The sequence below is a fragment of the Urocitellus parryii genome, chromosome 12, assembly GCF_045843805.1.
Source record: "Urocitellus parryii isolate mUroPar1 chromosome 12, mUroPar1.hap1, whole genome shotgun sequence".
Taxonomy (NCBI): Eukaryota; Metazoa; Chordata; class Mammalia; order Rodentia; family Sciuridae; genus Urocitellus; species Urocitellus parryii.
In genome coordinates, this window is record NC_135542.1 from 127,046 (window position 1) to 152,207 (window position 25,162).

The window sequence follows — 25,162 nt, forward strand, 5'->3', positions numbered from 1 at the left end:
GCCAGGCCCCGCCCCTCCCCAGGTGCTGTGGCCTCCGAGGAGGGGCCGGGACCGGGGGAGCGGGCAGGGTCTTCCTGAGCTACCAGCCGGGCCCACCGCACTGACCCTTCAGCCTGGCCGCCACTCACCCAGGTCCCTGGTCCTCAGCCTTGGCTGCCGCCTCGGGCCACCTGGCCCCTCTCACAGCTTTTGTATTCTACCCAGTAAAGGCCCTGCACACAGCGGTGTTGATTGGCCCAGACCTAGAGGTCCTCTGGCCAATCAGAGCTGCGAGCTAGAGGGCTCCTTGGAATTGGGGGGAGGGGCACAGCGGGGCGCCTGCGCCTTGGGCTCCTGGCGGTGGAGGCACTGGGAGTCTGGCAGCTCCGAGTTGTTGGGGCACTTGCCTGGATGAAACGTGGCAGAACCTGGGATGGGAGCTAGGACCAGGCCGCCTTGCCCCAGCTCACCCATTCTCTCCAGAAGGCCTTCACCAGACTCGGCTGAAGCCAGGGCTTTGGGCTTCCTGAGGGCCCTGATTGTTCCAGACCGCCTTGGGGCATAACCCCCAGTCTCCAGTTCCTTCTCTCAATGGCCCATGCTCACTCCTTGGCTGTGTGAAGTTCCCGTGCTAAGAAGTGTCTCTTTGTGAATATCCGCAACCGTTTGATATAGAAATAGTTCCCATTTCACAGAAAAAGAGACTAAAACAAGCTTTGAAGTCCCTTTGCAAACTAGGCAGGTTGCTGGAATTCAAATGCACACACGGAATTTCAAGGCTGTGGTTCTCAACCATGAAGGTGGGTTTTCTATTGAAACAGTCTCCTGTGGCTGGTCTCTGCGAATTTTCCTCACAAGCTGTCTGAATAGCAATATTTGAGTGGTGTGTTGGTCTCTCCAAAACTAACCGCCTCCTCCCCTACCAGCTAGCTCTTTCTCCTGTCTTCAAACCTCACTATGCCTACGTATCACCTCTTGTATTACTATTTCTCTGCACAAAATAAAACACCCTTCGCTAGTTTCTCATCAATTTCTGGAGTGTCAGAACCTCAGCTACACTTTCAAGAACCCCAGTGTGGTTGAAGGCTTTCTGGCCATGTCTCTATGCTCTTTCTAGTACTTACGCAGCTTGACTCAAACCCACTGGCATCAAACATAGCTACATATGCTTCCCCATTTCTTCATCGTATCACCTGGAAATGCATCTGTCCTACTCCATTTCTACCTGGTGCAGTCCTATCCATGCCTCATGCCGCACCCACTTAGTCTTTATTTTGCCTCATAATTTCCATGGTCTGTTTTCCTGTTCCCTGATTTCTCCCAGTCCCAGAGGCCCTCATCAAATTTTACCTAGCGTTATTTCATATGAGTCCCTGTCTGGACTCTTCCCCCTAACAGGAATGTAATCTTGATGAAGACAAGATTTGTCTCACTCATTACTGTTGTGGGGCCTAAGAAATTGCCTCATCAACTTAATGCACCCATGCAATGAATACATCTTGGTAGGAGTTCATAAAGGTTCTCAGCAGCTGGTAGTCTTCCCCATCATTTAGACAAGGGCGTCTGAATTAGCCTCATGGGTCATGTTTACATGTTAAGATCACAGCTTCCCACTCAGTTTTATGATTTTTTCATCATCTGCAACCATCCTTTCTCTTCTCAGTCCCATTTCCATCGAGAGGCTCTTTTATTCCCCAACCCTCTTTTTTTCATGTTTTTCCTTCTTACTTGATTTCATTTCTTGACCCTTTCCTTCTTCCTTCCTGTGATCAACCTCCTCTTAAAGCCCTTCTAGGAGCTTTCACTTCCATGCTCATTTAGCATATTTACTAAGTACCAGTGTCATAGCCATGCTGTGTTGGGCGGATATCCTAAGATTTATTATATAAGAATAGGATATAGATACCATTTTTAAAAGAACATCCAAAAAACTCTGTTTTGGCAAATGAACCCAAGAAGAACTCATAAGGGAGTAAGAGGTTCACAGCACTACTCATGATGCCTGGCATCCTAGGACCCATCTTAGGGTACAAATGACCATTTAGGCCAAATAGTCAGGAGATGGGGTTCTAGTTTCAACTTCCCCTCTAACATTCTCTAAGAACTTCAGCCCCTCTCAGGTGTCTGTTTCTGCACCAGTAAAATTCAGAAATGGGGTTAGGTCAATAGTCCCCAAGGTATTTTTCCAAAGAACACAAATTTTGCAGAAATTTAACAGATATCATGGAAAAATGGGGTAGGGATTGTTCCATGGCCAAAATCTTGGGAAAACCTCTTTCAACAAACTTAAAACTTTCTTTTCCCCCAACTCTTCACAATACCTTTATTAAACTATGCACCTTAAGACTCTTGGGGGACAAGGTAGGAGACTTCATGTGTTGACTGGTAATTCTCTTTGTAATTATAGAAATTATTTCCAGAAGCCATTTCTGTGCATATTGGAGACAATAAAGACAGATATATCATAAGATTTTGAACAAGGAATAATCTACAAACCTATTTCTCCTCTCTAAAGCCTTATTGAAACTAACAATTTAGAAAATTTCAATGTGTCCAAGATATGGGAGGAACAAAGGAAGAAAAAACTTTCTAAAACTGATTAAACCAGTGTGAGAAACATATTTTTGAGTAGAAGAATTTTGCAGGTGACACTGAATTTTAAGCAGGAATCTTGGAATGATTATTCTCAAATATAGAAGAATTAACAAAAAAGAGGAAAATATATAAAAATACACTTAGAAATGTCATTTTTCTAAAGAAATCTTAGCCAAATGGATATTAAATAGGAGAGATAACTTTGATGGACTTTAACCCTAAATACCTGGGCTAATTTAAAATGCAATGTCAGTCCATATTTTGATGTGTTAAACTGATTTCTCAATGGTTCTGTTGAAAGTCAAAAAGGAAACAAAATTAGTTTACACCATTAATTTGGCAATTTGGGGGTAAAATTCATTTGGTTAGCAGAGATACACAAAGCAATGTAGTGAAACATCCTCAAAAACGTGTTCCAACTGGAAAACATGCATGTATATTTATATATGTATGTATTCCAATAGAAGGATATATGTGCATTATATATGTGTGTGAAATATGTGTTTGTACACATACAGATGTCATGGACATGCACTGGGACTTAAGAGGTTAAGCAGCTTATAATTTGAAATGGTGATTTTAAAATACTTTAAAGCATAAAGGGACTTATGTCGATAGGAAGGAAAATACATAGTCTAGGGTATGCAAACTACTATTCTCTTTGGTTGTTGAGTCAATATGTAGGCAAAGCTTTCATGTGGAACATAGTGCAAACATGAAACAAAGTGATTACTCCTTGGTTTGCCTTTGGACTGTACTATTGTCCGGGTTAAGAGAACAGATTCTTCACATCCAGGGTTATTTTATGAGTCTTAATTATGAACCCCTGAGGAACTCAGTGGAGCCTGGGGTTACTGGAGATGATGTCTTGCTTGGCATATTTATCATCTACAAATCATCTGCTATAAATATACCTCAGCAGGCTCCTCATCAGGCTAGCTCAGGAACCTGTGATTTATGAAGGTTACAGGAAACAGTGTGAAGGCTGAAGCACTTAAGGGTAGCTTTCTTTTCTGACCCAGCCCTGCACTCTACTTGAATAGAAATGATCCAGGGAATGAGTGCTCTTTAGCATTTAGAATTAAGCCTTTTAAAATTCCCTTTGGATGTTATTCTTACATCACTGAGTTTTGACATTTAAGAATTTATAAGAAACATCAAAATCACTATGTTAAAGGATAATGTGAAAAAACACTAAACGTAAAATAGAAGCATATTTAAACCTTACTTTTCTTTCCTTTTTTTAAAGTACAAACTGTGCAAAGCATTTTCTCTCAATTTTTATTACACATCTATCATTAGTCTGTATTTTTCTCTGGATAAAATAACAGAACTGACCAAAATGTTTTGGAGATACCATGATTCCAATCTCTGGAAGTTGAAATAAATAAAATGTGTTTCTTCTTTGTATTGCTGAATGTTCTTTGTTTTTGAAGAAAAATGTGTTTGTTTTACAGTGTTTGGATTTTTCCTTGAACATATAAACAATATTTTCTTTGCACATTTGTTTTAATAAATAAAAATTGTTTTAATGAACCAAAAATGACACAAAACAAAGATGCCACCCAAGTTTCTCTCACTGGTGATTTGTTCCTGCAAATACTCTTAAAGCCAACTGGGGAATGATTAACGTTTCCCTTACAGGGTTTTTCTTTAAACACTTATCCTAGAAGAGAAAGCCTTGAAGAGGGTCATTCTATTAACATGTATTAAGAAGTCAAGGGCCAATTTTAATATTTCAAACCACTCGGTTGTTTTCACTCAGCTGTTTTTACTCTAACATTTTAATAAAATATCTTGTTCTTGGCTACATAATCGCCCCAGGGGAGAGGAATAAAAGAGGAATAAAAATGCAGAAGAGCGAGGAGACAAAATGATGGGAAATGGCTTTATTCAACTTTATCTGTGGCTCAAGCAACTCACCCTTAGGAAGACTCCACACTTGAAATGAATTACCCTTTGTGGTCTCCTCCCACACATCACTGCACTGTTTTAGCATTTGTTTTGCAAACCACCAACTGAGTCTACAAGTAGAGACATAGTAAGGAGTCCAATGATATTTTTGCAGCCCATATATTTGAAGCTAGTTCAGCAAATACTTCAAGAGCCTACAGTTTAGGAGGCTAAATAAATAAATAATAAAATATGGGGGGGGGCTCGGAAATTTATCTTTTCCTTCCCTCTTACATGGAGAATCAGGTCCTTCTCTTGGTTTTCCCGGGTTTCTTCCCACTCGTTCCTCAAGCTTGTTACTAGGGAAACTTGAAAAAGAAAAAGATACATTAAGACCACAAAACAAAAGTTTTGACGTCACAACCATGATCCCATTGCTATGCAAAAATCAATGCAAGATTCCCAACCTAGGTCGCTTCACCACAGTCCCTGCAAAGCCTGTACCGAACCTGAACAAACAAGATGTTAATTGCACACTTGCTGAGAAAAACTACTAGGGTTCCAGGCCGAGACCCACAGCAATGGAAGCTGAGATATGCCCCCCTCATGCTGAAAGACACGAAGAGAAAGATGGTCAAGTCCAGCGTCTACTTCCCACCCTCAGCGTTTACTTTCCCCTTCGCCATACGCCCCCCACCAAACCCCACCCTGCCTCACAGAGTTTCTCTTACAGTTTGTCGCCGCCAGCACCAGCGGTAGGAACCGAGGACCAAAACCCTCACAGACACAGAAACTACCGCTTTGGGCACGTGCCTGGGTTTGAGTAGTGGTGACCTGCAGGCACACCGCGGCCCTGGCTGGACCTCCAGGGCGCACCCCTCCCGCACGCTCCCTCTCGCCTCTCTCTCTCTCTTTCTCTCTCTTGCCCGCCCCTCTCTCTCTCTCCCTCCCACCCACCCCTCTCTCTTTGCCCGCCTCTCTCCCTCCCGCCCACCCCTCCCTCTTCCCCCACCCTCCCTCTTCCCCCACCCTCCGCCCGCTTCTCTCTCTGCCCGCCCCTCCCTCTCTCTCCCGCCCCCCACCCCCCTCCTCCCCACCCCCCTCTCTCCCCCACCCTCCCTCTTCCCCCACCCTCCGCCCGCTTCTCTCTCTCTGCCCGCCCCTCCCTCTCTCTCCCGCCCCCCACCCCCCCTCCTCCCCACCCCCCTCTCTCCCTCACCCTCCGCCCCCCCCTCTCTCTATTTGCCCACCCCTCCCTCCCTCTCTCTGCCTGCCCCTCTCTTTCTCCCCCACACTCCGCCGGCCTCTCTCTCTCTCTCTCTCTCTCTCTCTCTCTCTCTCTCTCTCTCTGCCCACCCCTCTCTCTGTCTCCGTGCTTTATATTTTAATTTAAGGGCCCACCCTCTTCTCCCACCCAGCTGCTCTCCTCACTTGCTCTTGCACACACCCGCTCTCTGGAGACAGAGGTCCAAGAAGGCTCCCCAACCTCCAGGCACACGAGGAGCCTCGGGCCAGCTGTCCTGCGCACAGCGGGAGTGCGGGCAGTGGGTGCGCAGGGGGTCGTCTTGCAGGCGCGAGCTCGGGGACCGGCACCTCTCTGGCGCGTGCCCAGGGAAGATGGAGCGCGGCGCCAGCGCACACACTGGAGACTGAGCTTTACTGTCTCTCTCCCTCTCTTGCCTCCCTCCTCCCTGGGAATTCAAATGGCTTTCTGATATCACCAGCCAAAGATATTTTGCCTCCTCTCCTTAGTCACCCTCTGTCCCTCAGTACTTGTGGGGGGTGGGTGGGAGGAGGTAGAGAGAGGAAAGCGGAAAGAAGAAAAAGCATAAGCTTGAGCCTTCCCATCCAACCAGGAGTACTCCTGTAAGAGACCGACCGCACCAACAAATCTGCCTTAGCAACTGCCACCACCACCGGTCACTCCTCCTCTCAGTGCATTCTTTGCTTCTTGGCTAATCGGTTTGTTGGGAGATAGATTTGGTAAAGCAAATCTTTGTTCTTAATCTACTTTCATCGTTCTTTTGTGTGTGTGTGTGTGTGTGTGTGTGTGTTTATTTGTTGAGAGATTTATATCTGTGCACAGCTGGGGACATATCTGCCACTTGATGATTTAAAAAAGCTAGGGTAGACTTAGGCCTTAGTCCAGCCTTAGACAGTATGCTGCATAATTGAAACAGAAACATCAACAGCCAGTGTCACCCTGAGAAGAGCAAGATTGGGACCATATATATGACACCCTAACTAAACAGTTTTCTGTGCTTTCTATTTTAATTTACATTGTGCTATGAAAGGATCTACACATTCATAAGTGCTAAGATCAGAGAAAAAGTGAGAGTTGTCTATGTTCAGCAAGGACCTCCATGGGCTTTAACTCCTGGGATCAGGAGAGAGAAGTTAAATCTAAAAGAACTTGGCTTCTGCCTTTATGAGTGATCAGCAAACAAAGAGCTCCAATCTTGGGTTTTCCCCTGTAAAAATCACAAGACTGACAATTATTTCCAGAAGGAAAATTTTTCATCACTGAATAATAATAGCTTCCGTTCAATGAAAGAAACTAATTGTCTCACATAAAACAAAACACTTGGCAAAAGAATGGTGAGAGGCTTAGGCTGAAGGACCCCAAATATAAAGCCATTTTAAATCCTCAAGGGCTGGGAGTAAAGCTTACTGAATGCGTGCAAATCTCCCCTAGATCACAATCCAATCATTTCTCCTTGCTGTACAAGTTTCTCAATGGGCTGCTAAAATCCCAAGCAATAGTGCAGAGAAGGTGTTAAAAACAACACGTGCCTATTAATCCCCCCAAAGGTTTGCAACACCAAACTCTCGTTGGCTACATGACAGACTGAACTCTACAATATTTCATCAGGGATTTGATGCACAAGTCAAACAGTGGACAATTGTATACAAACACCACTGTTAGAATAGCTTTTATAACCAGGCATGGTGGTGCATGCCTATAATCCCAGCAGTTCAGAAGGCTGAGGCAGGAGAATTGAGAATTCCAACCCAGCCTCAGCAACAGTGAGGAACTAAGCAACTAAGTGAGACCATGTCTCTAAAGAAAATACAAAATAGACCTTGGAATGTGGCTCAGTGTTTGAGTGTCCCTGAGTTTATTTCCCAATAGCCTTCCCCCAAAAAGAGAGAGAACAGATTTTGTCAATAATTTAATAATAACCAAGACTCAAGAAACTACGGATATGGGAAAAAGAAAGCCCTTGTACACTGTTGGTGAGAATGTAAATTTTAAAAAGTCATTTTTGAAAATAGTGAAAACTCTGAACCATTTAAAACACAACTAACATATAACATAGTTAAATTGATTCTGGGTGTAATTTCAAGGTATTAGAATGAGGAAGTTAAAGAAACAAATGTATACCAATTTTTATGTAGCAGAATTGTCAGTAGTTAAAAAATAAAAGAAGAAATAAAAATTTCTTCAAATGAAAGGTGTACCAGGAGATTACTTTAACTGCAGGGCATCTAACTACTCTCCTGTTAACCCTCACACCATATTTCAGACCATTTTCTCTTGTCAACAGAGGACACTGAGACTCAAATTAGCTAGACACTCCAAAGTATATAGACATGAGAGCTGTGGATACCTCAGACACCCCTGAGCCAAGAGAAGGTATGAAAGTGACATGAGGACACATCATCCTGTCAAGTCTACAATGGGGAATCCCCACTCAAAGACTTTCCAATAAGGTATCTGTATCTATGGAAGATAAATAGGGGCAGAAATGAGCATTGTTTTACAAAAAGAGCCAAGTGATCTTCTCTCTTTTTTTTTTTTCCTCTCATATAAAATACAACAGAGAACAATCCCATAAACAGTGCCGTCTAGTGTTGGAGAAAAATAGTTACACAATATTGTGTCTGAAATATAATAGGAGAAACTGTTTATTATACTGTGGAGTAATAAAGATAGCATCAGGAATGTGAACAAGAAGATGAAAATATAGGATATATTCTGAGATATGAATATAAAGCTAAAGGTCAGTTCCAGCATTCTGAATTTGAGTTTCTGCTTCTCAGAAATTTCAGGAAGAAAAAGCAATTCAATCACCTATATACCAGCAAACCTTATGCAAAGAAACAAAATCACACTTGGATTTGGGATTCTCTCCTGATAATCACAGCAATCATTAGCATACAATTTGGGGAAATGCCAGGTTGCCAGAACAAAGCTATGCACATGGGCTTCGGGCCATGATTGAAGATATCATGAATGGAGAGAACAGAAATTCCAAAATTTCAGCTGATATATTTCCCACTTTATTTCCCAGAGGAAACTTAGAAATTAACTGCTCCACAGGAGGATTTATTTTGGCAGACACCGGAGTCTAACTGTAATCGGTCCACAATTTAGTCTTTTTTTTTTTCATATGTAAGACCATTTTATTTAAATGACCCATAGAATGCTTAGAAGGCAGGCATTGTACAAGCTGAGCTATACCTCCAGACCCATTTGAGGGAAGGAAACAAGGGATTGAAGTCAGGGGCATTCCACTGTGCCTGACTTTTGTTTCTCATTTTTAATGTGAATAGTAGAAACTTTAAAATTATACTTATTGAGTCACTTTTTTTGAGGGGAGAAATATGGGAACATAGCTGACTCAGGGAATTGCTAATGAATTTAAATCTCAGGCTGTTTTTTTTATAAGACCAGAGAACAGAAAAGTTAAATAATTTTAACGTAATTGTGATATCATTTCCATAAATAAAAATATATACATATTTATTCACAAATTACTTTAACCATATATACAGTGATAAGTGACAATGCACTTCTCTCTGGGCTGCACTCCAGCAGCAGCTGGTCAATCTCCTTAAAGCCTCCGTCCTGCTGCCTTCGTTTTCTTTTTTAAAAACCTTTTGTTTTTTTAGTTGTTGATAGAACTTTACTTTTATTTATTTATATGTGGTGTTGAGAAACAAACACAGTGCGTCACACATGCTGGGAAATCTCTCTTCAACTGAACCATCACTCAACACCTCATTGTTTTCTTAAGTGAATGAAATTTGACACAATCAACCAGTCCTTGTACTTTTTTTAGCACATGTGATTTTATTTATTACCCATTTATTTCACCTGGAATCTAAACTTTATTTACCTGTTGATTTGTGTGATCAATTTCACAAGGCCTTAGTTGTCACTCCTGCTTTGTATGCAATTTATTGTTGGAAACCACTCTTATTTGCACTAGTACATAGATCACGGATCTGAGACTAGAGGACATAGATACAAGATTTTGCTGAAACAACTAAAAAATCCATCTTCATCTTTCTCTCTTTCTGATATATAGGACATATACCAGCATGTGGAAAAATAACCTGATACATTAAGACTGCAAGAGACAATCCTCATATATATTTAACCACTGATCCACATGTTCAGATATATTTATTTATTTATTTGTTTTGATTTTGATTTTGAACCACCATCTATAAAAATTGCTTATGGCCTCAATAATTTGCTAAGTATAGCTTTGAATTTGCAATCTTCCTGCCTCATCTCCCCATGCTTCTTGTATGAAAGGCAAGCACCATTACACCTGGCTCATATCCTTCTGTTTATAAAGAACAAACCATGTGAGTTGTTTGAGAAGAGGTCACAGGGTATTAACTAATAAACAGAATAAACCCAGAGAAATAAGAACCTGGTCATAAAGAAGACCCCTGACACCATCTATATGAGTATCACACAAATTTACCAACAACTAAGAACTATTTTAGAGTACTTTAATACATAGCTGTAACCCTAGCAACTTGGGAAATTGAGTTCAGAGGATTGCAAATGAAATACCAGCTGGGAGACTTCATTGTACTTTCAAATCTGGTCTCTTAATGAACTTTAGTTTACTACTTATATTTTTAATGCATTGTCTTCTCAGGAACTGCCTATAGAGAATATAAACCTATTGCACTTTGCCTAGGACTTCTTTTGAAATATCTGTGGAAGAATCTATGACATTCTAAATTCAGCATTTTGCAATCCTGCCCTCTCAAGCAGTAGATAAGTCTCTAGGTATCATGGCTATAATGGCCTCTGAGTGCTTAGGTGACTGAGCATTGTGAAAAAACTCCCAAGGCTTCCCAGCACAAAAAGGGTGACCTAGGGTTTCTTCTCAAAAGAATTATTACTTTTAATTCCTACAGAGGGATTTAATCCCTGGGACGGGTGTGGTCAATCCACTGAGATGCCCTCAAGCCATCTTTCTTATTATTTCTAGGTAAGGTACTTAATAGTGTCTCTTTGGTAGCTATAAGGTTTTTAATGACCATCCATATTTTTTTTGAGAGAGAGAGAGAGAGAAAGAGAGAGAATTTTTTTAATATTATTTTTTAGTTTTCTGTGGACACAACATCTTATTTGTATGTGGTGCTGAGGATCGAACCCAGTGCTGCGCCCATTCCAGGTGAGTGTGCTACCACTTGAGCCACATCCCCATCCCCAAGACCACCCATATTTTTAGCCCCATTTTTACTCTGTTTTGTGGCAAAACTTCAAGTTTTTAAAATCTTCCTGTTCTCCTTTCTGTTCATGATTATCACAATAATCTTAGCTCAAAGCTGATAGCAACACCCATGTCAACACCTGAATAAAATGCTGCCTTGAAATTTCTTCCACTAAATTAACAAATTCATCTCTTTAAATTCAGCCTCACAAAAATTGTCAGGAAATGGGTAAAATATTAAAAACTTCTTGCCCAAAATATAAAATGAATGACATTTAGTCCAATTTCCAAGAGTCTCCCTTCTCCTCTGAAACATCATAAAGGTATTTTTTTACCATTCTATCATCATTTTGCTCTTCTGATCTCTGACTAGAATTGCCCATTAAGGTCCACATAAAACAATAACAACTTTTTTTTCCAGTTTGCATCTCTAAACTTTTTAAAAATTCCTTGAACAAATCCCCCAAATCTTCTAAATCTTCTGAATTACATGGTCACATTGGTCACAACAGTGACCCCACTTCTGGTACCAATTTCGTTTTCAGTCATCTTTTTCAACATTGTGACCACAGTAACTGATATGGACAATTTTAAAGGAAAACATCTATTTTCGTGCTCATAGTTTCAGAGGTCTTAATTAAAAAATTACCCACTTAATTACTCAGGTGAAATTGAAAGACATGTCAGAAGAGTATGGTGGATGAAAGCAGCCCTGAAGAAGGAAACAGAAAGGAAAAAGAATTGAGAGGCAGGCAAACTTGGGATCCCCTAATAATGGGGAAAAAATGTATATTTTAAAGGCATGCCTTTAAAGAACCACTTCTTCCAGCCTCATTCTACCAGCCTATAGTTACCACTCAGTTAATCCCTATCAGGGGTTTAATGCATTGATTAAATTAAATTTCTCATAACTCAATTATTTCACATATAAACTTTACTACATTGTATCATAAATAAGCTTTTGGACCTCATTGCCTACCTAAATCACAACAGTATTTATAAGGGAAGAGTTTACTTCTGTGAGTAAACTACATAAAAACAACATGAAACAAACAAAATAGAGACATATCAAATAAACAATCTAAGGCCCTAGGAAAGCAAGAACCAATCAAATAAAAAAAAAAACAGCAGAAGAAAGGAAATAATATCAGGTCTAAAATTAATGAAGAGAATAATAAAGCAATATAAATAATTAATGTGAAAAAGAGTTGTTTGTTTGAAAAGATAAATAAGACTAATAAACACTTAGCCAAATTAACCAAAACAGAGAGAAGATAAACACAATATTTTTAAAATTGGAGATGGAAAACCAGGTAACAGAACACATCACTGAAATGCAGAGGATCATTAGGGACTATTTTGAAAATATGTTTCAATAATTTGGAAAATCTTTTAAAAATGATACATTTCTATAAACATACAACCTACCAAAATCGAATCAAAAACACATAGAAAATCTAAACCATATAAAAAAATTGAGATTGAATTGGTAATACAAGGCCTCCCAACAAACAAAACACCAGAGTGTCAGCTGAATTCCACCAGAATTTTAAGGAGTTACTACTGATAGTTCTCAAATCACTCAATGAAATGGAAAAAGTGTGTGGAGCATAGATATTTCCAAAATCATTCTAGGAAGCTGCTATAAGCCAAATACCTAAGGACATATCAGGAAGATCAGGGTACTATAGACCAATATATTTTATGAGCACTGTTGAGAGCCACAGCCAAAGGGGCCCCAGCAAACTTCCAGCTGCCAGCAAACTTCCAGCTGCCGGCTGATGATTGGCTCACAGTGGCCCCAGCAACATCTAGCTGATTGGCTCCTCTGCGGTGATGTTCATTGGGCTGTTTCCCTGTCCTTCAGACTGCCAGCTGATGATTGGCTCACAGCGGCCCCAGCAACATCTAGCTGATTGGCTCCTCTGCGGTGATGTTCATTGGGCTGTTTCCCTGCCCTTCAGACTGCCAGCTGATGATTGGCTCACAGCGGCCCCAGCAACATCTAGCTGATTGGCTCCTCTGCGGTGATGTTCATTGGGCTGTTTCCCTGCCCTTCAGACTACGGAACTGCTCATTGGGGGACTTCTTTGGCTCCGCCCACGCGACCCAGCCAATCGGCCTCAAGAGCAGGAGGATGGGGGGAGGTGGAGTGGTTTGTGTGGTGAGAGGCTTGTGGAAGCCGGTGGTGGCAGTTGGGCTCTGAGGGTTTTTCCTGAGGAGCTGTTTTGCTTGGCGTTTGTAGTTCTAAAAATAAAGTTAGTTTCTTTTGACAAGTGGCTCCTGAATTGTGCCCAGCCAGACTGCGGCAGAGCACAGATTAAAAAAATATATTTTTAAATATGTTTTTAGTTGTAGATGGACACAATATCCTTATTTTATTTACTTATTTTTTAATGTGGTTCTGAGGATCAAACCCAGTGCCTCACGTGTGCTAAGCAAGCACTCTACCATTGAACCACAACCCTAACCCCCACAAATTCTTATTAAAATTTTAGCAAATCATTTACAGAATAAATTAAGAAGATTGTACATCATGATCAAGTTGGTTTCATACCATGAATGAAAGTATGGTTCAACATATTCAAATCAAAAATTGTAATTCACCACATAAACATTATTAAGATTTAACAATAAAATGATTATCTCAAAATGAATAGAAAGAGATTTTGACAAAATCTAGGACCCATTCATGGTAAAACACTGAAGAATCCAGGTATATAAGGAACTCACTTCAACATTATATTTGTATACAACAAATTAAAAAACCATATCCTACTGGATAGGAAAGAACTGATAGTATTTTTTAATATCAGAAATAAAACAAGGATGTCTACTCTCATCATTGCTATTCAATGTAGTACTTGAAATTTTAACCAGAACAATTAGCCAAGAAAAAAGAAATATGAGATATACAATTAGTAAAGAAACAAGTCAAATTATCACTTTTTGCAGATGATATGATTCTTTACCTAGAAATTTAAAAATTTCCAGCAGAAGAACTCAATGATCCATAAAAGTAATTCAGCAAAGTAGCAAGATACAAAGTCTAAACACACCAATAATCAATCCACTGGGAAAAAAATCAAGAAAACATTCCATTTACAATACAATTTTAAAAGTAGCTGGAAATAAATCTAACCAAGGAGGTGAAACAAAATATGTCTACAATAAAAATTATAGACTGTTGAAGCAAGAATTTGAAAAAAAGGATAATAACAGATGGATATGTTCATGGATATGCCCAATTGATATTGCTAAATCATTTATGTATCAAAAGTGATTTACAAATCCAATGCAATCCCTATTAAAATAATATTGGTATTTTCCCCAGAACCTAGAAGAAGAGTTCTAAAATTTGTATGCAAAAATAAAATAACCAGAGAAGCCAAGATAATACTGGGAGAAAAAACAAACAAACAAACAATGCTGTAGCCATCACGATAACTGATTTCAATTTAAAATGAAGGGCTATAAAATAGCATGGTACCAATATTAAAAACAGACATGTAGATCAATGGAAAAGAAGACTCAGAGACAAACCTACATATACAGTCATCTGATCTTTGACAAAAGTGCCAAAACATACATTGAAGAAATAACAGTCTTTTTAACAAATGCTACTAGGAAAATTGGACATATGGAAGAATTATCTTAGATCCATTTTTATAACCTTGTACAAAAGTCAATGTCAATCAAATAAAATTCAATCAACTCAAAGTCAATAAAATACCTGCAAATGAGACCAGAAATTATGCATTCCATAGAAGAAAATACAGAAGTAAAATTCAAACATATAGGTCAGAATGGCTATGAAGAATTTAAATAATAATAAATTCTGGTGAGAATCCTAGGGGACTGAAACTAATGTAATATTGGTAACATTTTTAAATAAGTGCAATGTCTATGGAAGTCAATATGTGAGTTCTTTAAAAGACTAGGAATGGAGCCAGTGTATGATTAAGCTATACCACTCCTTATATGAAAGAATTAAAATCAGCATACTTTAGCAACACAAGCATCCCTAGTTCACAACTACCAAGTTATGGAAACAACCTAGATATTGGCCAACAGACCAAACACAGAAAATGTGGTATATAATGTAGTTTTATTCAGCCATAAAAAAAAAAACCATATAATTCCCAGGAAAATAGATGGAGATGGAGAACATCATGTTAAGCAAAACAAGCCAGTCTTAGCCAAGGATCCTATGTGTTCTCTTATATGTGGAAACTAGACAGAAGAATGGAAAAATTGGGATCTCATTAAAATTTAATGTGAACTATAGGGTAGAGGAAAGCAATCTGTGATAGGAAGCAAGGAAGGGAAAAGAGAGGAACTTGGGAATAAAATTGACCAAATTATACTATGTGCATGTATAAATATGTCAGACAATGGATCCAAATATTATTTACAATTTTAATGTGGTATTAAAATAACTTTAAAAGGCACATAGTATAAATTATGTGATTATACTATCTCAGACTTGATATTATAGTAAGAAAAATAAATATATATGTGATATTTTGTTTTTGGGTCTTTAAAATAAAATATATTTCTGAAAAATGAAAGGAAAAATAGGATTCTGAGATACATTGTTATAAAAGTACGTGTTATAGAAAAAACAAGGCTAATATAAATATTTTACCACAGACATAAAATAATTAATAAATGTACATACTGCTTTTCTAAAAATGAAAAGAGAGATGATGCTTTTTGTATATAACAAGCAAGTCATTGCTAAGGTAAAAGGCGTATTTTATTCAATTTTCCATAACAGATAGTATTTGCATTAGGAATAGATAGAGTATGAATTTTTACATTTGAACATCATTCTGACATTTTTTTGGCAAGTCCAAAACTTCTCTTGAATTTTAAATTGGGGGAAATTTGTAAAGTGTGATCTTTCATTAAAAACTATGTCACATTCTTTACATTTGTAGGGTTTAATCACTACTGTAATATTCTTGGCATTTTTTAAATGTTGGGCTTTGATTAAAACTTTGCCACTTTTTTGGCAATTTAAACTATTCTTCCAAGTATGAATTTACTAGTAATTAATAAGTCATGAAAGCACAATAAATGATATTTTACATTCTTTAGATTTGTAAAGATTCTCTCAAGTATGAATTCTCTCATGCTTGATAACCCTTGAATTGTACCTAAATACTTTGCCACATTCTTTACAGTTGTATAACCTTTCCAGTTTGAATTCCCTGGTGTCAGGTAAGGCCTACTCTTCAAATAAAAGCCTTGAAATTTTCTTTACATTTGTTTTGTATTGGTTCTTTCCAGTATGAATTCTCTGGTGTCTACTAAGATGTGATCTTTGATTAAAATCTTTGCCACAGTCTTTACATTTGTATGGTTTTTCTCCAGTATGAATTCTCTGATGTATACTAAGGTATGATATTTCATTAAAAGCTTTGTCACATTCTTTACATTTGTATGGTTTCTCTCCATTATACATTCTATTGTGCAGAACAAGGCTTTGCCTTACACTAAAAGCTTTACTACATTCTTTATATTTGTATGGTTTCTCTCCAGTGTAAGTTCTCTGGTGCACATAAAAGCTGTTCTGAACAGTAAATGCTTTGCTGCATTCTTTACATTCTATGGTTTCTCTCCCGTGTGAGTCCTCTGGTGCACAATACCTGTGTGCCTAACATTAAAAGCTATGCCACATTCTTTATATTTCTATGGTTTCTCTCCAGTATGTATTCTCTGATGTTGAGTAAAATGTTATATTTGATTAAAACCTTTGCCATATTTTTTACATTTGTATGGGTTCTCTCCAGTATGAATTCTCTGGTGTTTACTAAGCCATGTTCTGTGATTAAAAGCTTTGCCACATTCTTTACATTTGTATCACTAATCTTCAGTGTGAATTTGTTGGTGTCAACCAAGATATTGTCTCTGAGTAAAAATTTTTCCACAATATTTATATTTGTATGGCTTTTCTGCAGTATGAATTCTCTGGTGAATTATATAGTTTGAGATTTGATTAAAATGTTTGCCAGATTCTTTACATTTGTATGGCTTTTCTCCAGTGTGAGTTCTCTGTTTCACAACAAGGCTTTTCTGAATGGTGAATGTTTTGCCACATTCTTTGCATTAGTATGATTTCTCTCCAGTGTAAATTCTCTGTTATCCAATAGGGGTTGCTGTAACATTAAAAGCTTTGCTACATTCCTTACATTTCTATGGGTCTTTCCACTATGAATTCTTTGGTGTTAAGTAAGGTGTGAGCTTTGATTAAAAGCTTTGCCACAGTTTTTACATTTGTATGGTTTCTCTCCAGTGTGAGTTCTCTGAGGCAAAATAAGGGTTTGCCTAACATTAAAAACTTTGCCACATTTTTTACATTTGCATGGTTTCTCTCACTTAATGTCTATTACAAACTTCTAGAGAACACAAGTTTGTTAAATGTGTACTTCATTTTGGTTATAACTTTCATATTTCTTACTAACTAATGTATATTTAGCATAGGAGGAGGAAATCCTGGTGAGTATGGCAAGATACTTACTCCTAAGTAGTATAACCCAATCCTAAGACACAGACCTGTAAACACATACACATGTAAACACATGTAGTACTCCCTAAGGCTTCATAGTATTGAGAATTTGTCAGGGACTTCGGAAACCTATCTTAGTCTAATCAATTGTGACACACCTACCTCTGAGGAGGTTACTTTCTTTGAATCTTAAAGCCTTTGTAATATGATATTTACTTTGTAGTGTTCTTGTGAAGAGTAAGAGAGAATATGTGTGTGTGTGTGTGTGTGTGTGTGTGTGAGTGTGTGTGTGTATGTGTGTATGTATGTATGCATGAATACATACAAGCATATATGTATATACACATGTGTATAAACACAAACACACACACACACACTATATATATATATATATATATATGAGCATGAATGCATCATGAAACAGTGCATATTCCGAATTCTGGCACATGTATTACAGTTAACTGATTATAGTTCTATCTCTCATATGAACTAAAGTTTTCTCAATGATGAGCAATATCTACTAATGACACCCAACCCAATATCTTGCATATGCTAGAGTCTTCAGTAAGCATTTATCTAATGAATGAAGCCAGCAAGCACTCACAACAGGAGGGTCAGGATAACTATCTGCCAGAGATAATGACATAGGAGCAAAGAAAGGTTATGTTAACTCACCCTACTTTATAGTAATGGTTATAGGAGAGATTTCCTAAACTGTATGGCCTATGTGGAGTCCAGAACATTTATAAAATATTTAAAATCTTTCTGATGTATTTCAGAGTGCAGTCTAATTTGGAACCAGGCACGGCATTTACAATCACTCTTTCTACAATGTTTAATTAATTAGTAAATCGTAAACGCTTTAGCCTTAACAGCAATGGAAACAAATCTGTTCTGCAAAAATGATGGAGAATAGTTAGTTGTGCATTGGTTCCAAACTTTCTTAAGTGGAATTAGTTAATTTCATTTTATCTTCTTATTTTCGCTCACTCTCAGAAACTGAGTTGCTTTGAATTGTTCCTGGCACATATTAGATGCTCAATAAGTATTTGTTGAATGAAGGAATGAATGAGTGGAGGCTGGTTTCATCTTTTACCAAGATCTTCATGCTGTCAGCATTCCCGTGTACCAATATCTGTGAGTGTTTTATATATGTGTATAAGTGCTATGCATTTTATATGTGTGTATGTATACATGTATAATTGCATGCCTTGAGTGTGTATGCACATGTGTGTGTTTATATACACATACATGTGTGCTTACCTAGGTATGGGTAAATAGTTGCTGAAGTGTGTCACAGGCCACATATTCTGGAAGCACAGTCTGTGACTGTCTGTGTATAACCTGTTCATTGGGGATCTGTACTCATGAAAGGAAGAGAAAATAATTTGTATTTGGCAGTAGAAGAAGTGAAATTTCAACATAACTTGACAGAGCCTGTATAAGCCAGTAGAGAGTTCTGGAATAAGTGTCACTAGTAAGTATTATCTTACTTAGATGGAAATGGCTGGACCGAAGTGTCCAGGCCATCATCTTCCTGCCTCCCTCACCACTGGATGTGGGCTGCCCAGAAAAAGCATGATGCTGGGGGAAAAGCTCTCTACAACTGAGGCAGAGGCTGATGGTGCTGACAGCTAGAGGCTGCCATCTGCACTCCTTAGTACTAGGCAGCAAACCTCCTTGAAAGAGAAATCCAAAAGCTGCCTCTGCATGGCTACAATACATGAGTAAAGGAAGCAGTTCTGTTGATTGTCCTCCCAGGCCACACTACCACGTGTCTGTGCCAGTCTGGAAACAATACACCTAAGCGGATGTTGTCTGGACTCAGATAGTCTCCAGTGAATCCTGGAAAAATAAATTCCTAGTTCTAGTATGAGTAGGTATAATAAATCCAAAATGGGTACAATTTTTCAAATATATCTCTCATCACGAACTGGAGTATGGCACTGGGGTTGTAGCTCAGTGGTAGAATGCTCGCCTAGCATGTGCGAGGCCCTGGGTTCGATCCTCAGCATCATATAAAAATAAATAATAGTAATGTGTCCAATGACAACTAAAAACTAAATATTAAAAAAAGAACAGGAGGATGTATCACCTTTCCCTGAATGCATTGGCCTTTGAGTGATTTGGTCTCTGGGATATATAAGAAGAAGCACTGTGCTAACTCTAGGTGTAACTTTAAGAGAACTTACTCTCTAGAAGCCTTATGCTAACAAAGATGTCCAACTGCACTCCTGGAGAGATCACACAGAGGAGCTCCAAGAGTATGTGGAAATGGAGGAGGACCCATGTAACTCTCTTCTCCCTTTTTCTGTAGCCGTAGGGCTGGGCACATAACAGACAGGACCAATCAGAATCCTGATGGCATTGAAATGGACCTGGAAAGAAATATTTTCTGTTCAGATGGAAAAATTGGAAAAATGTGTTCCAGGAGCACCCTGTGGAGTGCATCTATCCTATGCTTGGCTTTATAGACGAGAGAATGGGCAATAGAGAGAGTGTATCAGTGAAGAACCAGTGGTCTGCTGCTCTCATCCTCTGCTGCATAAAAATATTTCTTTTAATAGTGGAGCAGGTACACCCTGAAATCCTTAGTACTATTTTCATAAGACAGTCTTATGATTAATAGTCCACAGGAAAAACATAGGATGGATGGCAAAGCTCTTCTTACCTTTCACACAAACGGTATGTACATTGAACTCCCCGGCTAGGAAGAACTCATGTATAGGAAGACAGAAACAATCAGTATCAACTAAAAGTAGTGAGTTTTGGATGGAAACCAAGGCATCTGCTGGTGGGTAGATATGTATTTACCAAGATTTTTATCAATTCCTGTGAATAGCTACTAATATAACAAAATCTAAACCATATTAAATTTGTTATGTTTTAAATCCCACATTCTATCCATATAAACTATCAGTTCATTACTTATAGACTTGGTGCCTCAATAATAAACAATCCCACAACAAATTATAATCACACTTACACCAGTTACTAAGGAGAAATCAATGGAAACATACCTTACAGAAGGAATTTGTGAACATTTCTGTCAAAGGTTGTGAAACTGCTAGATATGTATCTCATGAGCTGGTCTTAAAAACTGTCTCCAAACACTGAATTGCAGCTTGCAACAAATTTAATAGTGAAAAAAATTAGCAACTTAAAGAAAGAAATGATGATAGCACTGCACTCTGCAGTAACTGGTATTTATGATCACACAATATAAGGAAAACTAATTGGTTCAGTTGTGTACAGATATATGTTTATAGATCAACTATTGAGGGGAAGAAAACTTGATTTATTATGTCTCCCTAAAAGATAAATGTTATCTAGAATATAAATCTGAATATATGTAGCACATTAAAACTTGTTGAAAGCAGCAGGAAAGAGAGCAGATATCTAATTAACCATTTTTGTGTTAATGCCTTTAACAAAAATATTATCTGTTTTTAATGTACAAGAAATAGAAGTAGCAATCTGATTTAAAATTGTAAAACAAATAGTCCCTGACACATTAAAAGAATTAAATATTACTCCTCGTATGTGTACATGAATATAGGTGAGTTTTAAATATCCATTCATATATGCTAATTTACCAAGTGCCTACTCTGTGTAAGATGCTATTCTAAGGTGATAGGTAAACTTAACAGAAGTAAACTTAACAGAAAAAAAATCACTGTCCACATGATGAATAGTTTATGCTTAATAGAAGTAGGTAGATAAACACAATAAGTAAAATGTATAGCCTATTGAATGGTGGAAGGTGCCTCATTTATTTTTGGTGTAGGACAAGAGAACTCATTGGAACACATTCAGTGCTAAGACATGGTGACAGATGATGTTAGAAAAGCAGAAGAATTTGATTCATTTACGATAAGGAAGCTAATTTGGCAGAAAACAAATGAGAAACAGTAAGTGAACAATACATCACAGAATTACAAATTCTATAGCTACTTTAAACAATGAGTAAGTAACATGAGGAGTTATTGCAACATTGCAAGATTCTGAGTAGAGAAATGATCAAATCTGACATACTCTTTGTTTTTTTGGATGGGGGATGTGTACCAGGGATTGAACTCAGGTGCTGAACCACATACCTAGCCCTTTTTATTTTTCATTTGAAACTGTTTCTATACTAGCTTGCTTTGGACCTCACTAATTTGTGAAGCTGGCTTCGGACTTGCAATACTCCTGCCTCAGCCTCCTGAGCCACTTGAATTAGAGGCATGTTTTAGTCAATTTCTCACTAATGTAACTAAACAATCTGTCTAGAACAATTTTAGGGAACAAAAGGTTATTTACTGGCTAACAGTTTCAGAGGTGTCAGTCCACAGATAGCAGGCTCCATTCATTGGGATTCAAGTTAATGCAGGACATCATAGCAGAAGAGTGTGGAAGAGTGAACCAGCTCACATGATGAGAAATCATCAGAGAGAGAGAAACTCCACTCTTCAGATACAAAATATAGACCCCACAGCCAGGTCCTCAACAAACCACTTCCGGGCTGGGGATGTGGCTCAAGTGGTAGCACGCTCACCTGGCATGCGTGCGGCCCGGGTTCGATCCTCAGCACCACATACAAACAAAGATGTTGTGTCCACCCATAACTAAATAAATATTAAAAATTCTCTCTCTCTCTCTCTCTCTCTCTCTCTCTCTCTGTCTCTCTCTCTCTCTCTCTCCCTCTCTCCCTCTCTCTTTAAAAAAAAACACTTCCTCAACCCAAACCCCACCTACCTCCAGTAACCACTCAGATAACCCCATCAAGGAATAAATAATTCACTGATTAGGTTAAGGCTGTAACCCAATTCTGCAGCAACTACTGCCACTGAGGGCCCAACAACCAAGCCACTTGGCTACAATACACATGCTGACTTTGTCCTTGAAATAAATACTTCCAAGAATACAAGCTATGTAAAAACCTTTCTAGATCAGTTCTTATTCTTTAAAAAAAATGGTTACATGATTTTCATTTTTTCCCCTGATTTTCTGCTATATCATGTCAACTTAAAGTCTCAAAATCAAATAACTCTTTGAGGACATCCATTTTTTCATTAGTTCAAGAGATTCATTGATAAGTTCTTATATTAGATAATGTTCTTATTCGAGGGGCTTCACAGAGTTTACATTACTATTACATTACGATTATTCTCCTTCATTCTATCTTGTATTTTGTTTGGAATTTTTATACTAATTCCTCACATGACATCTAAACAGGGTTAACCCATTGCATTTATTCACTACCACTACATATTTAGTAGTATATAGAGTACTTATAACTTGGCTACTTATGAATTTGCATGAAATAAGCTGACATATATGATATAAATAGAAACAACATATATTTTAAAATGTAAATATTTTATGCTTCAGGAACCATTTGTCAATATATGAAAGTAATATAAAATAATATACATCAAAACTATTATATAAATGCTATATTCACATCCATTTTAAGTAATTTTTTTCATAAAGCTTGTACAAATCATGGCTCTTACATCTATGACATTTAGTCTCTGGGACTCTCTTACTCACCTATCCTCTCAGTCTTAGTGTCCTCATTCCAAGAAAGAAATGATTATTTTTTTTCTCTTTATTTTCTCTTTCATCATGGTGAAAAATGGTTGAATAATTCAGACACAATATATTATTATTATTGTTGTTATTATATCTCTAACCTTAACGAACCAAAGTATGATTTCTTTTGTTCTTTCCCCACTAACCCCTTCAAACTTCATTCACCTTCATCCACATTCCAAAGTATTTCATCTTTGTTTTGAAATCTTTTTGTTAACTTGATTAGGTTGGAGAATTATGTGTTAAAATCAGCCATATATAGGTTAAAATCCATCAAATATGAATTATGTGTTCCACAAATGATATTTATTATTATTAATTTATTAATTGGTGAGACATATATGAAATAATTACCTAGTAGATTATACCATAATAAGTAGTAGGATTGTAGAAAGGAATACGACAAGTTCTTCCGTCAATAGTTTTTCTACCTAGTGGATACAACAGGGATGTGAGCAAGATATTTCATACAGTCCATGTTACATAAAAGGTTGGTTCAGGAACTTAACATGTTTGTTGAGGTTTTTTTTTTAGAGGTGACTACATATGCTGAAATTTATCCTTCACACATCTGACTAACTTAATTCCTTTAACATTGTTTTCCCTCTAATTTGAAATTGGCTTATTTTCAAGTGAATTGTCCTGTTGCTGCCTGCATTTATATACTCTCTCACAAACTGTGTTATTTAGCTTTCTGTCACTGTTACAAAGTACTTGAGAAAAACAATTTAAGGAATGAAAGGTTTATACATTGTTTCTGGATCTGTTTTGAATAAGAGCATCATGGTGAAAGGTGGAGCATAGCTGCTTACCTCATGGCAGCCAGAAAGAAAGGGTGTGTGAAGGGAGAAAGAGAGAATGAGCACATAAGAGAATACATAAGAGGGAGGGGCTTGATACAAAATATATCATTCAAAAGCCTTCTCCTAGTGAACTACTTACTCCAATTAGGCCCCACTTCCTAAAGGTTGTGCCACCTCCTTATAGGACCATAGGCTGGCAAACAAGCCTTTAGCACATGGCCTTTGCACAACATTTCATATCTAACTCTTAACAGGCCTAATCAAAACTATATCACTTTGTATCCCCTATGAGTGCCCTCCTTTTTGTTCATGGCATTTTTCAGACTACTGCCTCCATCTCACAGTGTGGGGCAACCTCTAAATTCCCATGTCCCTTGCAAACCCAAGCATACTTTTATCTTACCATGTGTAACAAACTGTGAAAAATGAATACCAAAGCACTAACTCATTTACTCAAAGAAAAAAACAAGTATTTAACAGTTGAAGATATTAAATAAAGCATGATTCCGAGAAGTTTCTCCATCTAAAATGTAGAATTGCTATATCCAAATCGTTCTCCTTCATAGGAATGGGCAATGTGAAACTAAACCCATGGCTGTCAGATATGTTGAGACATTTATAGATAATACTGACCACAGGACACATCTGGTTTCTTTCCTTTGGCTTTCTTAACAGCTTAAGCTCACTGAAGAATAATTGAGCACATGAGTTTAGTTTCACTATTACTTTGCTCTCTGGATTACAACCTCAAGTTAGAGTTCTTTGAGATAAACCTCACCTTTGTTGGTGCTCTAAGGGAGTCATGGTCTGGTTTTGGTGGTGCTCAAGGAAAAATGCAGAGTTATTAATCACCCTAAGGAGTAAAATCTGCTGCCATAATAGAGCTTTCATTCATCTTTCCTGCTGATTTCTCATGTTTAGCACCATGTTAATATATAGGCTGTATGGAGGAACAGGCTTGCTCCAGAGAGCAGTAGACCACTAACATTTCCCATTCCTTCACAGATGACTTAAGCCATAAATTAAAACCCTTGTTTGAGGCAGAAAGAGAGTTTATTTTGAATTTGAAAAAAAAACAGAATGTAAAGAAAGATGTTTTGAATATGATGGAAAAAAATCAATGCCTGGGATCTACACTATTTCATAATTCAGACAGAAGAACTCAAATACTCCATAGACCAAGAGTCTCTCAAGGAGTGGTCATTGAAGCCTTGCTGAACATCTACCAGGAATTGTGGTGACTTTCCTTTGAGCAAGAGACAAATGCTCATGTTTGGAATAAAAATGTTACTCTTTATACTGTGAAGGGTAAAGCTAATGGATAAGTGTTGTGA

The 25,162-nt window shown here is 37.9% G+C and overlaps 1 pseudogene; it reads left to right on the plus strand.

The window, feature by feature from the left end:
• Window positions 1–773: 773 nt before the first annotated feature.
• The window catches only part of LOC113178386 (semaphorin-4C-like), a 45,515-nt pseudogene continuing 21,126 nt past the window's right edge, over window positions 774–25,162 (plus strand).